The sequence below is a fragment of the Saccostrea cucullata genome, unplaced genomic scaffold, assembly GCF_032062105.1.
Source record: "Saccostrea cucullata isolate Sc308-1 unplaced genomic scaffold, CSIRO_AGI_Scuc_v1 ctg266, whole genome shotgun sequence".
Classification (NCBI taxonomy): Eukaryota; Metazoa; Mollusca; class Bivalvia; order Ostreida; family Ostreidae; genus Saccostrea; species Saccostrea cuccullata.
Genome location: NW_026935351.1, coordinates 386204 through 403895, shown reverse-complemented (window position 1 = coordinate 403895; position 17692 = coordinate 386204). Strand labels below are relative to the sequence as shown.

General features: G+C 33.3%; 1 protein-coding gene across 1 annotated transcript in view; it reads left to right on the top strand.

Moving 5' to 3' along the window:
- The first annotated feature begins 2518 nt into the window (after nucleotides 1–2518).
- The window catches only part of LOC134242511 (protocadherin alpha-1-like), a 42460-nt gene continuing 27286 nt past the window's right edge, over nucleotides 2519–17692 (top strand). The window contains exon 1 of the mRNA XM_062724602.1: nucleotides 2519–2778. The gene's annotated coding sequence lies outside the window, so the exon portion shown is untranslated. The remainder of the gene's footprint in view (nucleotides 2779–17692) is intronic.

Here is a 17692-nt window from a genome sequence, read left to right as displayed (position 1 = left end):
ATCAGAAATATGGGACATAGATAAATAAGATCAGAAATCTTTAGGTTGTATGGCTGTGTGGGAACTTCTGGCTGACTTTGCTGGGTACAGTCTCTGTTTACAGATAATGTTGGTGTTGCATGCCGAGGGCAATGAAGAGAAGCCCTGGCACATTGTCACATTGGCCCACCCCAGATTGTATATGCAGATACCATCATCACATTACAAACTAGCTTTAAAAGTCTCCAGAAAATTAAAAGAACTTTAAACAAGATGTGTTACACAGTTTGTTTTTAAAAATGTTCTAACTTAAGGATGTTCAAATTTATTGCCAAAAAGTTACCATAAATTCTATGCCTTTTGATATGCATTTTCTTTTGATCTTTTGATAGTGTTTTTGAAATGGTTAATTTTAGAATTATTAATGTCTTTTTTGTGATATGTGTTTCAAAGACATCTTTGTTTCCTATATTTTTTATAGGTCAAGCTTTTGCAGTAGAAGTTTAACTTTGTTATCTTGCACACTAATATCTTGAACCAGGGGTATGTTTAAGTGAGTTAGCAATCCCAACTACATATTCTTTAGGCTAATATTTTTTACCCTGATTATCTTGAATCAGTGGATATTTTGAAGGTCTATCTTGGTCCATCGAGTTTGAAATAACACAATTTGACTGTAATATTTTTTATTGATGAGGGGAAAAAAATAAGAAGGTAGTGTTTTCTCTGCAGAGCCATCACATTCAGGTATATCCAACGACCAAAGACTCAACTTAGAGTAACCCTTTTTAGCTCACCTGAGCTGAAGGCTCAAGTGAGCTTTTCTGATTAAAATTTGTCCGTCGTCTGTCGTTGTTGTTGTCGTCGTCGTTGTTGTCGTAAACTTTTCACATTTTCATCTTCTTCTCAAGAACCACTGGGCCAATTTCAACCAAACTTGCTACAAAGTATCCTGGGCTTAAGGGGATTCAAGTTTTTCAAATGAAGGGCCACGCCCTTTTCCAAGGGGAGATAATTATGAATTAATAGAAAAAATAATGGCATTTTTAAAAATCTTCTTCTCAAGAACCACTGGGCCAGGAAAGATGAAACTCATGTGGAATCATCCTCAGGTAGTGGAGATTCAAGTTTGTTCAAATCATGACCCCCGGGGATAGAAAATGGCAGATCAAAGTTTTACATAGGAATATATAGGAAAAATCTTTAAAAATCTTCTTCTCAAGAACCACTGGGCCAGGAAAGATGAAACTCATGTGGAATCATAGGTAGTATAAATTCAAGTTTGCTCAAATCATAACCCCTGGGGGTAGGGTTTTCTCCTGTGGAATCATCCCCAGGTTGTGTAGATTCAAATTTGTTCAAATCATGACCCCCTGGGGGTATTCATAAAAGTTTTACATAGGAATATATTGGGAAACCTTTTAAAATCTTCTTTTCAAGTACTTCAAAGCCATGCTTAGTGATATTTATAGGGAATCACCCTCAGGTAGTGTAGATTCTAGTGTGTCCAAATCATGACTCCCTGGGGGGTTTTAATTCAACCCCCCCCCCCCCCCCCCCCCCCCCCCCCAGTAAACTTTCAGTTCTGATCTGATATGTGCTTTTTCTTTTTTGTGGCCCCTGGGCCTCTTGTTTGTATAATTATGATATTCTTTAATTTTTCATAATGCCAACAGATAAGAAGTACTTGAAATAAAACAAAGCATTGACAGCCAAAATCATATACACAATCTTTCATTTTTCTTTCTGATTAGTAAAAATTCATGGGAGATTTGACACAAACAATCATATAAGATTAGTTCCATCAGAGAAAGCTAACAATATTAGTGGTCAGTTTTGACAAATGATGAATCTAAAATCAATGTTTCTAACGTTTGCCATTGCTCCAACAGATTTGATTGCTAATGAAGTGTGCAGGAACTAAGCTGCCAGTATAGAACTTTTTAAGACAGGATTGAATAAATCTCTGGCTTGTTTTGTAGGGAAGCAGGTGCCCTGCACAGGAAGCTGCTCAGTCAAGAGGCTACACAGGAAACCATGGAACAGATGCATTGTTGGAAAATTTGTTCCTATTCTATGCAGTTTGTATTTGAATAAATAGAATGGTTGCTCATATGAAAATTTCAATATTTTATGAAGAATCAATTAACAATCTCAGTCAATTAAATGATTTGATACAATGATTAAGTATTTTTCTTTGTTGGATCTGTTTCGTCTTTTTTGTAAAAAATTAATGCACTAAATTGTTATATCTGAGTGAAGACCTGGTGCATTAGAAATGAATGTCTACTCAGTTTGTGTAATTATATAGAACTTAAGGAAGACTTTGGCATATTATGAGCGCACATTTCACGATTAAAGGCAATTAAATGCATGAAAAATGGCACACATTTAAGTGAGCATTTGAGTAGTATGCCATCCATTGCATCCACTTTACAGATGTATTTTAGAAAAAAAGAAAACTCAGATTGAAGCTTAACTTAAAATCTGTTAACTGTAATTGTGATGAAATTTCATCCTCCAATAGCTTTTTCCTTTATGCTACAAAATGTTTCAGCCCTTGTGTTGAAGAATTTAATACACAAGTAATTTGTTAGTAAGCTGGCAATGCTAAATCTTTCTTGTCTCTGCCCTACAATTAAACTGACCAAAATTGTGATTTAGAAAGTTAATTGAGTGGTTTGATCTGCATTTCTGGTTTAATTTTAGGTGCGGGAGAAGTGGACCATACTTGGCCTAAACATGCAAAGACAGCAACAATAAACAGGAGATATAGCAACACAGAAATAGATATTCCTGGTATGTTGAATAGTATTTGATGCTTTTTTTTGACTTTCAGGTTTGAAATATCTTTCATTGTCAAAACTTGCATTGATTTTAATGTTCAGTGCATTAGAACACTTGTACCTGCTTCAGTTTTGGGAAGAACAATTTCATCATATCGTGGCTAATGCTCGGTGCAGATGTCGGCAAAGTTATTGTGATTCCCTGGGTTTTGTATTAATTGCTGGCACAATTTCTAAGTTTAAGTTTCAGTAAGTATGAGACTTCTGTGATGTGACAAAAGAATTCAGGGAATAACTTCACTGGGATATTGGTTAATATCAATTTCATTAAATTATGTTTTATCTGTACAGGAGATGTTGGCCTCGAGAATTACATATGAACATTGTATTTTGCAAATGAGGGAAGAGTTTGTGCTGCAAAACTTTTTTTCTGGCCAATGGACAATCAAAAATTGTAAAACTTCACTGCTTTGCTTTTTCTGAAGCTTGTTTTTGTTGTTCCTGAGGGTAATAAGTATTTACTGAAATATAAGGTTCTTTGAATTAAAAGTATTTTTTACTCTCTCATTATGTCAGTATGCCCAATTTTAAAGAATTTTTCAAGCAGGTTGATTTTTCTAGGTAACTACAGAGACTTCCAAAAAAAAGTCTTTGAGATATCTAAGGATTCAAGATACAGAGGTTAAAATGCATAAAAAAAGTGAATTGGGGCTTCAGAAATTTCATTTCTGATATTTTTGTGATTCCTTATGATTATATAGAGCAATAACCACAATTCATGAAAATTTTGCAGATGCTGTAATGCTTTCTGAATGTTTTTTGAGTGAAAAGTAGATTTTTTTTGAAAAAGGTCAAGGTCAGACAATTTTTTGTGCTTCCAAAGTCTGATGGATATCATACTCTGTCTTTTTTACCTGAGTGTCATCCTCCAAGATTACTGTCTGAGCAGGTCTCCATGTAATGATGACACAATATTTTTTGACTTCCCAGAATTTGAGACAAGGAATTCACTGTGTGATAGATGGGAAATTTAAATGCAGATGCTGTAATTTTTGTGACTTTTTTTTGTTGTCATTTGAATATATTTAGGAATCACTTTTTTTAAAAAGGTGAGAGACAATTTTTTGTAAGATTCAGTCTGATGGTATCATACTTTATTTTTGTTCCTGAGTGTATATCTTTTGCTGTCTGGGAAGGTCCTATGTTTGATACACAATAAAAGTCACACATACACAACAGAGTTTGAACTTTAGTGGTTTCTTCATCGCTGTGTGATAGATGGGAATTAAAATAGCAAGTCTCCAATACTTTTAATGTGACTTATATGGTTCTTTGTTGTCAAATTTGGTTTTACTTAAAAATCATTGTGAATTTATTGATCAGAGATTTTTATGTATTTTTCTGTAAAAATTCAGTTTCTTTATATTTGTGTCCTTCATTTCTTTTTTGTTCATGTTATGGTGCTATTTTCAAATATAGCAAAAATTTGGAAAATATATCAAGGTAAGGAATAAAAGTAACACTTAATTAAAGTAAAGATCAAAAAATGCCTAGTGGATAAAGAGTTGTTGACAAAATATGTTTTGACCGCTGTGTGTACATTTTACTTTGTTTTGCTTGCTGTTTCTGCTTCAATGATTTATTCAATCTTAGAGAATTCTATAAGGAATAAATAAAGTATTCTTTGAAATGAAGGTATGTTTCAATCTGTGTAAACATAGTAAAGAAACCTGATATTTTAATTACCCAATCATCCTTGTTTCATAAACTTCCATACTGTTTTGGAGTACTTTGCCATATTTCTCTTCAGTGCAAAAGATGTCACAGAAACCCAGTTTTCCCTTTAGTCTTTACTTGTAGTTAAGTCTGTGTCTTAAACTGACCACCTGTTTGATTTTATGGACAAGAGGCCAGTCTCCCTGGTTTATGTGGGTTTTATAGCTGGTTAATATTACACATGGAGGCCTTGGCAAGTGTGACCTCCATTATTGTTCATGGCCATATATGACAGTCATATTATTCCTGGCTTCCTTTCCTCGCTTTAGATGTTTCTTCTACCTTCAAATTATTCTTAAATTTAAAATTTTTTAATTTGGGTGGCTCTGTCATTTAATCAGATTGACAAATCGTCAAATCAATGGGAGCAGACGATAAAGATCTAATATCTTCTGCTAGATTAGTCAGGCAGACTTCTGATTTGGGTGCAGAAGGCTATTTTCATGCTCAATTGAGTTTTGGCAAACAGAAGAGTCTTGGGGATATTCAAAAAAAAAAATTGGAAGTAAATTTCAACTGATTGAATTTGACATTTACTGTCAACTTTTTAGTGGTGTTAATTCAGAAATAGATTCTAGAAATGTTATTAAAAAAATTATTATTTGGATATATATTTAATGGTTTGTGAAATGCAGGAGAAAATCATTTCAATTAATGTCTCCGTAATGAGATTCTGCTTGTGTAATTTCCTGATAGATAACTTTGTTATTGAACATTTAAGACATTAGTAAGACATGATTTATTAATATAGCCACATCTGAAAGCTATGTGTGTGTGTTTTAAACTTTGATGTCAGTTTGACAGTAGGGGATATTTTTTTCATAATTGAATTTGTGTTTTATTTTGTTCCCCTTGAAGATAAGATCATCTGGGACAAGTCTTTATAAGCTCTGCACATCAAATTTCAAGGTGTTTGAAAGTCTTTATAGATACCATGTCTAGGGACATAATGTATGATGCTAACTGTTTACTTTATTGTTGACTGTGAGAAACTTCGTTTTAGGGATATAAACATGTAAATTTGCAATCTCATCTACAGATAATAAATTGATAATGATAATGTGGTTTTTAATTTAAATATGAATTGATTTTTATTTTATAAAAAAAATTCCTGTCTTTCTAAGTTTAGTGGTTCCAAAATATCAAAGAAACCATTGGCAAATGATAACATAATGGGGTTAAAGCTTTGACTCTTCTTTTGGATTTTTTGGAAGTTGTTGGATCTTTGAAAACCATACATCTTTGCCACAGGAAAATTTCACATTCATGAATGGTCGGTTCATTTATTCACTTTATTGGTCATAATTTAATTAAAAAAAATAAAAGCAATGCACACAAAGTTCTTATCTTTGCTACAGTTTTTGCAAAGAAATATAGAATAGTGATAAATGCTGGAAAGAAAAAAAAAAATTTTCTCAGAACTTTACAAGGTACATTCCAATTGCATGGCTATTTACCATAATTTTTGACCTCAGTAAAATGTGTTCCAGTTGTATATGTACCGGTATATCTCTTGTTATATGATTAGCAAGGTCCTCTCTGATTACCTTATTTTTTGGGACATGTACATATCAGAGGTTTTCCACTTTTGTTTTACTGTCCTAACATCCAATTTTACTAGACATGACTTATTAACAGCTGGAAAATTAAAAGCCCATTTATGAATAGCATAACAACATAAAAAGTTCTGACACCCAAGTGGCCATCAGACACCATGTGGTACGTACAACTGTATCCAGCCTGCTAGAACTTTGTCCTACCAGCAACCTGTGTTTGTCAGTTCATAGTAAATCACAGCCTTGTTAAATTGCAGGCTTTATAAGCTGATTAACGTAGGACATATTTGGACAGTTTTTGCTAAAGTCATTGTGGTGAAATTTTATCCATATGTGATGTATATCTTGACAAGAGACAAAATATTTGGTGTGTTGGTGTTGCTGATTTATTGAGATGTAAATCCCGTGGAGGTTTTGTCAGCCTTTGTGTTCTAAGTCCTACCCCGTTCTTCTGATCTAGAGTTACATTTGATCATACTTACATGTCCATAGCAAAAAAAGATTTCAAAACAAAATATCATTTAGCCCCCATTATTTGAAGAGAAAAAAAAACACTCCATGAATAATTCAGTTCCTGGGTACAGAGGCTTCGTATGATTGAGTAATGGAAAATGTCACAGCGAGAATGGCTTTTACTGGGTCCTCTGTATTCTAACCTTGCAAAAGAAAGGAAAGGCTATCTTGATAAATAGACATCATTAAATAGATATTAAGGTGTTAAATCCTTTATTTTGAGGATCCGTAATAATGGTGACCAGAACTATGTCTCATAGAGGTGTTACTTCTTTTCGTGATTCAGATGATCAACTTACAAACCAAAACCATTTTATTGGAATTAATTTTCATAATTAACACATATTTAATCAATGATGCACTGAGGAATTTCTTTGAAATGGGGTAGAGAAAATGTGTTTGCATTTAATTTTGAAAAAGATATCAAATTTTTGACAATATTAATTAAATATTTCTACCAAATGGGGAAAAACAATATTGTTTGGCCATTAGAACTTCTAAGAAATAAACTAAATTTTTCTAATTTTGTTGGGTAAATTGAACCATCAGGGAATATTGTGGCTTTTTGATGATGTAGAAAACAAATTAAGCATTTTATTTTCCTCTGAAACAGTTCTAAATTCCCCTTTTATTGACAAGAAAATTGAATATATTGGTCCCTGTTGTAGGTTTTGAGAGAGTTGTGTCCCCTCACAAATTTTCATAATCTCTTTCCAGTTTAATTTAATCTCATAATACAGATATGATATTGATTTCTGAAAGCATAATTTGTTAAGAATTAATGTATGTATTGAAGTGTGACCGCTTGTCGCTACAATGTAACGTGATGAGTGAAAGATAGGAGGTCCCCAGGGATATTAAGCATGATTTTCCATTGGTTCAGTTTAACAGCACAAGATTCGCGTTTAAAGGGAGTTGTATTTTGTTTAATATTGCTGGTAAGCTTTTACTTCTGTATTAAGTTGTAGCTTTTTGTTGTACTCTTTTAACTTATGTTTAGATGACATTTGTCTGTAGGTTGGCCTGCCTTAGTCTTTGAGCAGTGGAATAATCATCCATTTCTTTTTAGAATTTATATACAGAAGACATGGTTAATTATTTTTCCAATCCAAAAATTTTTATTTTTCTGTAATGAATTTTTTTTCAGCTGTTGTTTACCTGGCATTATGAATCTTTTTTCACATAAAAGAAGTTAATGTTTGTTTCTCACAGTTTTATCAAAAAAGGACAAATAGAAGTACATATAGAACAATTAAATTTAGCAAACATTATTTGCTTCTCTCACACACAAAAAAGAAAAAGTGAGGGTTTACCCACTTAACTTTTAAAATTTGAATTCAAATACCAGTGAGATTATTTCCAAAGTAAACTTTGTACAAGATCAAGTTGCTGTTTGCTCATTAGTATTCTATGAAACTGAAAGTAAACTTTTTTTTTTTTTTTAAACACAAAATGTACATCCCATCTGAAGGTAAATGTAAACATGCTGGAAATTCAACATTATTTTTCATCAATCATATCATTTGATATTTTTTTTAAAATGTGACATAAGTTAAGTTTTAAAAAAAAGTTGATGTCCAAAACAATACATTAACTCATTCAAAGGAACACAGTGTAGGAAATAAAGTATGTGTTGTATTATTTTATGAATCATGGTGATGATTGCAGAACAGTTTGGTGGTCGTTAGAGATGAAGTCAAGGTGATAAAAAGAGGACAGTGTTCACCGAGATATCGTCTTAAAACCTAATGGGGTATTGGTCATTTCAGCCACAGGATATGGCACCTTGGCAAAGTTCGTCAGGTTTTTTTTTTTTTCAACAAAATTCAATTTAGGTATTTGTCAAGGGTGCAAAGGGAAAAAAATAAAATTCCATTGAAGAAAATGTCATTTAAAATTTACAGACAAATTATTGGTATAATGGTGCAATCATTTTTGTTGATAAATATCATTGGAGTATTTTGTCGCCACACTTTTTCAATGGTTGACCAAACACATGATTGAGTTGACACTTTTCAAAGCTTAGTAGTTAAATTTAGTGAACTTTAAAAAGATTACAGGGATAAAAAGTCAATTAACTTGTGATCTTTTGAAAAATTATGATCATAAATGTTCACTTTCAATTGAATTGTTGCAGATATTCTGTGCTGCCTAGTTTTCTTTTTTAGAGTCTGATGCGGTTATAACTTGGTCCACATTTTCAGTGTTTGATATTCATACTGTATCATTTTATTTTCTAGTTTAAACTTTATTTTTGCTTCAAAGTTATTTTGCTACTTGAATGGAGAGTAATTAAACTAAGTTTAAAATAAAAATTGGTAAAGTAATAATAAATGACCCAGACTGGCCTACACATTAATCCAATGCTACAAAATATCGATGTCATTAATGACATGTCCTATTGGTTTGGATTTCAATGCAAAATTTTGTTGCAGTGGCATTTTTATGATGATGTATGTTACTTGTATGGATCTGCTGCTGGAACAACTTCTATGTATGCATTAAAAATCTGTTCTCACCGTTTTTCTCTGCTTAAATCATTGAATTATTTGTGTGAAATCTCTTTCATTTTGATCTTTTATGAGTGTCCGAGCAGATTATATGGAAAATCTTACTTGAATACATTATATTGCATTTGTTTTGCTGTTTGTGTAAGCACTTTTAGTTCTTTAGAATGAGAATTTGTGGTAGCTAGAGAAAGAAAGAAAGTTTCATACATGGTATGTATAGTGCAAAATTGGCTTGTTTTTTATCCTTCCTTTTTTTTATTGAATGAGGAAGTCTTTGTCAATTCTTTCTATTGATTTTTTGACAGATTCACCTAAAATTATTTTGTAAAATATTTTGCAAAATTATGCAAAAAAAAATATTACAAGAGATTGTTTACTCATCTTTTGTTTGAAAAACAAAAAAAAAATGTTCATTTAAGTTTTGGTTTGACATGTAACCACAACAGAAAGACAAGCTGAGACAAGGATTTTTTCCCCTAAATTTGCATAATTTTAACAAAAAGAAAAATGTGTAAACACAAAGAAACCAAACTGATTAAATCCGTGTCAAGAAAAATACATTTAGCAGTGTCAGTCTGGAATCTCCAACCCCAAACCCAGGCAGAGGGGCTTATGATTCATGACTTCATTTACATGCTCGTAAAAAAAACACACCTTTTGTTGGCTACGGAAGAAGTCTTATTTGCCTTTTTGTCTTTGATAATTTCTGATTGATTACGTAGACAAGACAATATTTCAGAAATATTGGTTTGATCTGTATGTAAATTTTATGACAATCTTTTGGTAGAAGATATTGATTGAGTGATCCATATAATTAGGAATTTGTTATTAAAAAAACTTCTGGTTATTTTGGAGAGACAGGATTCATTATTAATTTTACAAAGTTTTAGTGGAATTTGGTTGATAAGGCAAGAAAATTATGGACCATTTTATAATTTAATCTTTAGACAGCACATGGTTATAATGGTAAAAGTATTATTAAATATGAAAAGTATGCTTTATCTGTACGGTAATTTAATCGTATATGTATGATTTTATCTGCTATTAATCTTAATATGTGTATTAATTATACTTTGATGTTGATAATTTTTCATACTCTTCTTAAAGTGCAGCCAGCCATACTCTAATAGGGCAAAACAAGATTTCATAAGTGATAATATTTTAATATAATGATTTCAGCTGAAAAAGTTATGTATTTGATTATCTCTGTCATTATGCAGTAACTGAGATGCTTATCACAAAACTGAATTTGCAATGTAAATGAAATCAGACACCAGGTTATGTTTATCAATCATATTGATGGATGAGAGTTCAATCCAGAATGGTACATTTACTAAATTTTTCAGAATTTTTTTCTTTTATGTGCTTCATATTTTTGATTTAAAGATGGCACTGGGATCCTATCAATCAACATCAATGTAGCCAAGAAAACTTTATAACAGTTTCATAGGAGCCAAAAAAATAATTCAAAAGGAAAAAAATGTAGAGCTTCAACATGACTTCATTTAAACCAGGATGCATTATGCTTCTTATTTTCCCAAAGCATAGAATTTATACCCTGCAGTCAAATTTCCTTTCCTATGGTAGAACAAAGTGAAAATACATGTATATATATTTCCATAAGCCTTTCGTTTACCATAGGAGGAAATTTTGTTGTGTTTATATAATTATGTTAAAATAGATATTTAATAATGCTATGATGGCAACATTGTAAAAGGGTAATAATGTTTAATGAAATTTTGACACTTCCCAGTTGTATTAATTGACTATTATTGCCACCTAAGCAATGGATGACAGTTTGATGGTCTAAGATAAAGAGAAGTATCATTCCACTGGAATCTGGGTTATTTTCATCAGGGTCACTTATTTAAGATTCTTATTTCATAATCTAATTTTACTGTTTGAAATTTCCATTTTCTCACATAATTACAGTATATGCACTAGGTATATTCAAACCATAGCCAGCATGTGTCATTGCGGTTTTTTGGGAGTATTAATGTCGGGTAAGAATAAGAAATGGTGTACAATGTTGTGTGGTAGTCACGGCATGATAGTGGTGTTCGGAGGGATGCACGCCACTCTGTAAACTATATCTGTCTTATGGGAGATTTCTGTAGCAATTTACAGTCGACTGCACTGACATCCAGAGTCATTGCATTATTACAGGGTTACCCATAGTCCCAGCCCAGGCTTTGTTCACTGTGGGGGAAGGTCAAACAATTTTACACATATCTTTTGTCACACTAAATATTTACTATTATCAGGAAATCAGATCCACTAACTGGTCTTCAACAATTCTACAATGGAGAAAGTTATTCAACGCAGAGGTATGGTAATTGAATGAAGGAGGTATTTTTGTCTTTCTGTTTGACTGGTCACTTCTGAATTATAAATATTTCTTGTTTTTTATTATTGCATTGCTTGCTTTAATGTTGGGAAATAAAAGAATATTCAAGGGGAGATAATTGGGAATTAATGAAAATTTGGTGGTATGTTTTAAAAATCTTCTTCTCAAGAACCACTGTGCCAGGAAAGATAATACTTAAAGAAATCATAGACCCCCGGGGGTAGGGCGGGGTCACAATGATCAAATTTTTGTATATAGGTTCTGAAAAATTTTCATGAATGAAAGCAGATATTTGTACATAGAGAGACTGTCAGAGACATGATGAGTTGTAAATTTGTTAGGTATATATTGTATATTTGTTAGGTATGTTAGTATCACCCAAAACATGCCTAAGTACATAAAGTATTAGAAAACTTTTCACATTTGTGCATGAATAGAAACTGTTGGTCATTATAAAACAATTAAGAAATGTAATTTTTTAATTAGATTGTGTATAATTTTTGTTAATGGACAAGTCAAACACCCAGTCCTTGAGGTTGACACTTCCCAGTGTCTGATATTTAAATTTATGTGCAGACTAATGACAGGGCCTTGTTTTTACTGATTGCTGATGGGCAATAGTCTGTCGACCATAAGCTGTTCTGTTTGACAATGAAACCTGTTGTCATTGACAACTCAGCTGTTTTTATCACCCAAAACATGCATTGTACGAAGCAGTTGGGATGTAGTTTTTCCTGTGAAATTGAATAATTACCTTTATTAGGTGGTTGGAAGTAAAACGATTTGACCTTTGCTTGTCATGACAAGACAAATACGGTGTCAGCTGCAATTCCGTTAACGATATCTCTAAGTGTGTTACCAATCAGAACATCACTAATTTATCAAGGCCAATTAGATTTCATCAAGCATTGCCCATTTTCCTATTCAAAATAACAATTATTGATTTTGAAATTTTAAAACTTGGGAATCTTTTGATCTGTTTTTGAAGGACAATATACATTACATCTGAACAAAGGGTTTGCCTTGCACAACATACATAAAAGAGAGAGTTTGATTATCTTGTGCAAACACTTGTTACCCAAGGACAAGGGGAGAAGAATTGTTCCTCCCATTGATCATGGCTTCTGCTTTGTCACACTTGGTCCTTCATCCCTCATCTGTAGAAATCAGAAGAAACTGAAAGAGAAGACCAGACAAGGTCTTTTCAGTCAGACACGCTCAGTGAATCATTTCTATGTTGGTCCAGCTTTGAGAGAACTGAATTCCTCCTTGATGCAGGGTCTCACTGTATTAATCTGCAGAAGTCAAAAGCTGGCATTGTGAGGCACTCAGGTGTAGGGCCAATATCCCCTCAATCTGATCTTATAAGGTCTGAAGGATATGATATTCCATGAAATTTATCTGATTCATTATTCAGATGCATTTTCAATGAAAGTGTTTATATAAAATCCCTTTTTCTTTTCATGGGACTTCTTCATTCAATTATTTTTATTTTCATGTAAATTTGGACTTGTTTGGAACAAGCTTTCCCCCCTTTTGAGCAGCTTAAAATTAGCATCAAATTGTGTGAGGATTTTGATAAGATATCCATCTATCATAACTAATAATGGAGAGAGTGATGAACTGTCGCTTTGATCTATTCATTTAAAGGTGTTCTTGACAAATGAAAATGGCCAGCTTGCTGAAGTTTACATTTATTTACCAACATAAAACCAACATTTTGGGCGTAACACATGGCACATTACTTGTCTTTTACTTTCTCTTCTTTTACAATTTTTTTTTTGGTATTTGATGGGTTATGTCTATGGTTTAATGTGTGTCTGTTTTTCAACATTCCCAAGTGTCTTTTGTGTTTCAGTTGGTTGAAAAATTTCTGCAGTTTGGCTTTATAAGAATATATGATTTTTTTGCTGCATTAATGTATTCTTGTCAAAGTCATTGCACATACATTAACCTGAAATAGGAAATCAATTAAAGAGAAAATTGATTGTAAGAGGCATTAAAAAGATGATTTATTTTCAATTTCCGATCTTTGCTGGTACATGCATTTCCCTTACAATGTACAAATGTAATGTGAATTTGAGGACAGCCATGTGATATTGTATTGGTTACTGTGTCCTGTGTCTAAATACTGACCCATTGTTCAGGGATGAGATATTGATACATAAACAAAGACATCAATCTCACTATAATAGCTGTTACCTGGCCTTCCCAGCCTCCCAGCTCACTGACCAGGGGTCACTCGGGCTTCAGGTGAAGAAAAACGATCAATTTACCTATTAAGCACCTCCACTAGCAATTTCATAATTTGTTAGGAGGCAACAAAAAAGTCACATTGTATTATAAGATATATTTGCAAAAAGAAACATATTTTACAATGAATCTAATGAGTCTCCAAATATTAGTCACTTTTGTGCCAGTATTAACTAGCCATGTTAACCAGTTTTATGCTCTGAAATCTTAAACCTGATAAATGTAATATGTCAGATATAAACCTGTGACATTTTTCCCTTTTGTTGGTCTGGTAACTGGTCTAACCAGCTGATGCCTCCAAATTGAGCTTCCATCCTCCACTGCTATCTAGGAGAAATGCTCTGAACACCTACTGTGCATATTATTTCTGTCATATACTTTATCAGTTCATTCTGGTGCAAGAGTTGGTTAAAGCTGGTTACCTGGTGTTTCAATCTCCATACATTTCCTGGGAGTCTTTGACGGGCCAAAGAAACTCCCGCTGAGGAAATGTGGATTAAGACAGGTTAATAATAGAATTGTGTTAGAATCATGCTTTTCAAGGTAAATAATGCAGAATGTGAATTAGTAAATGAAGCAACTGAACTATTCAGCTGTAGGAGATGACAGGTATTAAGGCATTACAGAGCTGCTTTGAGGGGTTTATGTCGAAGGGACATCATAGGATGCAATAAAACAGCAGGATCAAATGCATAAAGAAAAAATTGTCAAGAGCAAAATCAACACTGATTCTGACTGTTCTTAGGTTATCTTTGATGACACCTTTATATTTTGATGAGATTCATTTGTAGGCATACTGGTTTCTTGTTTGTTTCTTCCTTAAAGTTTATATAAATTCATATACATAATTATACTGTTTATTGTTGAAATTCAAATCAATTAGATGGGTGCATTTTTATAATTTTTAGGTCACCTGAGTCACTCAGGTGACCTATTGCTATCTGTTTTTGTCCGTCGTCGTCCGTCGTTCGTCGTACGTCGTTCGTCGTTCGTCGTCAATCGGTCGTAAACTTTTGAACATTTTCAGCTTCTTCTCTGCAACCACTGAACCAATTTCAACCAAATTTGGCACAAAGCATCTATGGGTGAAGGGGAACAAAAATTGTGAATTTCAATATAACCCCCCTGGGCACCACAAAAATAATGCAATCTTCAAAAATCTTCTCCTTTACTCCTGGACATCAAGCAGTCAAACTGTTTGCATGATTGTAATCAGCATTGAGTCCTTTACCAAAATTGTGAAATTCATGGCCCTGGGGTCAGGGGTTCTTGTACTAGGGCGGGGCTAAATAAGTACATAGTGAAAATGCATTATTTCTTTGAAAATCTTCTTTTCTGCTCCTGGGTATTAAATAAACTAACTAATACATAGTTATGATGCACACAGAGTGCCTCTACCAAAATTGTAAATTTTATGGCCCCAGGGTCAGGGGTTCTGGTGTCAGGGCGGGGCTCTATTGATTATATAGAGGAAATACATTAATTCTTTGAAAATCTTCTTCTTTACTCCTGGGTATTATATAAACTAACTTAGTATATAGTAATGATAAGCAAGAGTGCCTCTATCAAAATTGTGAAATTCATGGCCCCAGGGTCAGGGGTTCTGGTGTTAGGGCGGGGCTAAATAAGTATTTTGTAGTGAAAATACATGAATTCTTTGAAAATCTTCTTCTCTGCTCCTAGATTTTATATAATTTAACTAAGTACATAGTTATGATGAGCAAGAGTGCCTCTACCAAAATTGTAAATTTTATGGCCCCAGGGTCAGGGGTTCTGGTTTTAGGGCAGGGCTCTATTGATTATATAGAGGAAATACATGAATTCATTGAAAATCTTCTTCTTTACTCCTGGGTATTAAATAAACTAACTAAGTACATAGTTATGATGAACAAGAGTGCCTCTGCCAAAATTGTGAATTTTATGGCTCCAGGGTCAGGGATTCTGGTGTTAGGGCAGGGCTGTATTGATTCTGATTATACATGTATAGTGAAAAAACATTAAATCTTTGAATATTTTCTTCTTTGCTCCTAGGTTTTAAGCAGATGAATTACCTATATAGTTATGGCATGCAATCCCTAATCTTCAAGAATTGTAAATTTCAAGGCCCCAGGGTCAGTTGTACCATAGTGGGGGGGGGGGGGGGGGGGCTGTAAAAATAAGTATGTACTGGAAATGAATGAATTGTTTGAAATGTGCTCCTTATTATTAATCAAATATTTTTGAAAAGCAAGTATGCCTTTCCAAAAATGGTGCAATGTGTGGATCTAGGCCTAAGAGTCAAGGGTTCATGTGTGGTAGCGGCACTATTGATTATTGCTGAATATTACTGATTAGTTGAAATGCATTTTTTGTTCCCCTACCCTGCCTATCGGTATAAAGTATCCAAACTAAGGAACTGCTAAGTGTATAGTTATGATGATCAGATTGTAAATGCTATAGCATCTGGCTTAAAACATGGATCAAATTCAGTCACTGGGAAGTTGTTGAATAATGCTCAGGTGACCTATAAGGCCCAGGGGCCTCTTGTTTGTATCCAAGATCTGAGGTTCAATCATATTGAAGTTCCACATCAACTTTTATGAACCAGTACAAAATATGTTTATCTATTTTTATTAAAAAGATTTACTTTTTATGGTGATTGTAAATGACCCCTTGGTTATTGCTGTCACCATTTGTAAGGTTTAGCTTACCTCTTGGTTCACTGTGTTTATGGTTGCCATGACATTCATGACTTTGTCCATATGACCATGTGGTAGATGGAATTTTGACCAAGGGGCTTCATTTTTAGATTCTGATTTTCATCTGATAAAGAGTTGTGGTTCATGGGAACACTACTTGGACTTGCTGTTTATGTCCATTTTGAATTTACTTCTGATGATTAAACTAAGAATGTTTTCTGTTACCTTGTTGTCTTTGAGAGGTGCATATTAATGGTACATAGACAGTGTGCAAACTTTTATTTCAAAGTGATGTCAGAATACAAAGGATTTTTTTCCCAGTGATAAAAAAAATAATTACCATTTGATTCTTAGACACAATGTATTTTTAATTACATCACCTTGATAAATTTGCTGTGTAATTAAATATGACTTGCTAGGCAGCAGACCGTACCTTTGTAATCTTGTCATCAGTGAGGGTTACATTGTACCACAGATCCCTGCCCTCGGGAAACAGCTGCTGTGCCTCACGCAGGGGGCAGATGCTGCATCCACCAGCCTAAAGGGGCTTATAATGAATATATATGCTATTCCCCTCAAAAGGTTACATATGACAATATTATTTAATTAACTTATGGTAGGTTTTGTGGATTTTAGATATAATTTTGCAATAAAATAATAAAAGAATTGGAACATTTCTTAATTATATTGGTCCAGGAATAAATTATTGGTTATGTGATTTGATGTCATTGATAATTAATGCTGGTTTTCTGTCAATAATTATGTTGCATTTAATAATCTGCAATATTTCTTTGAATCAAGTACAAACAGGGTTGGATGTAGACGCTATAAAGTTCCTAGTATGTAAGAATTAACATGATTCACCACAACTTTTTGTATAATTTGATCAATTTTGTTTCAAAGTAAAATCCATAATGATTCGTATTGTTATGAATTGTAATGATGTGTTTTAAAGCTCAAATTAAAGGTGAGTTGCTTTAGGGGGTGTTTGAAGTGCTTACTTTATAGCTTTCAGAAGATTGTCATATCAAAGTCAAAATCAAGGAGGTGTCCATTAGTCAGTTTGACCTTCTGATGAAGTAACACAAGCATCTGTATATATATTCTCTTTTATGGATGTGCTCTTCGCTGTGTGAATGATGAGTATTTATTGGGTTTGTGGGTGTCACAAGTTAAGCACTGAATGGCTCTATATTATAGGTTTTATTTCTAACTCTACAAAGTCATTAGCAGCCTGTATAGTTCAGTATGTACCTGTATATTCTTCCAGCTCTGCCTCGGTCAAACTTGACCA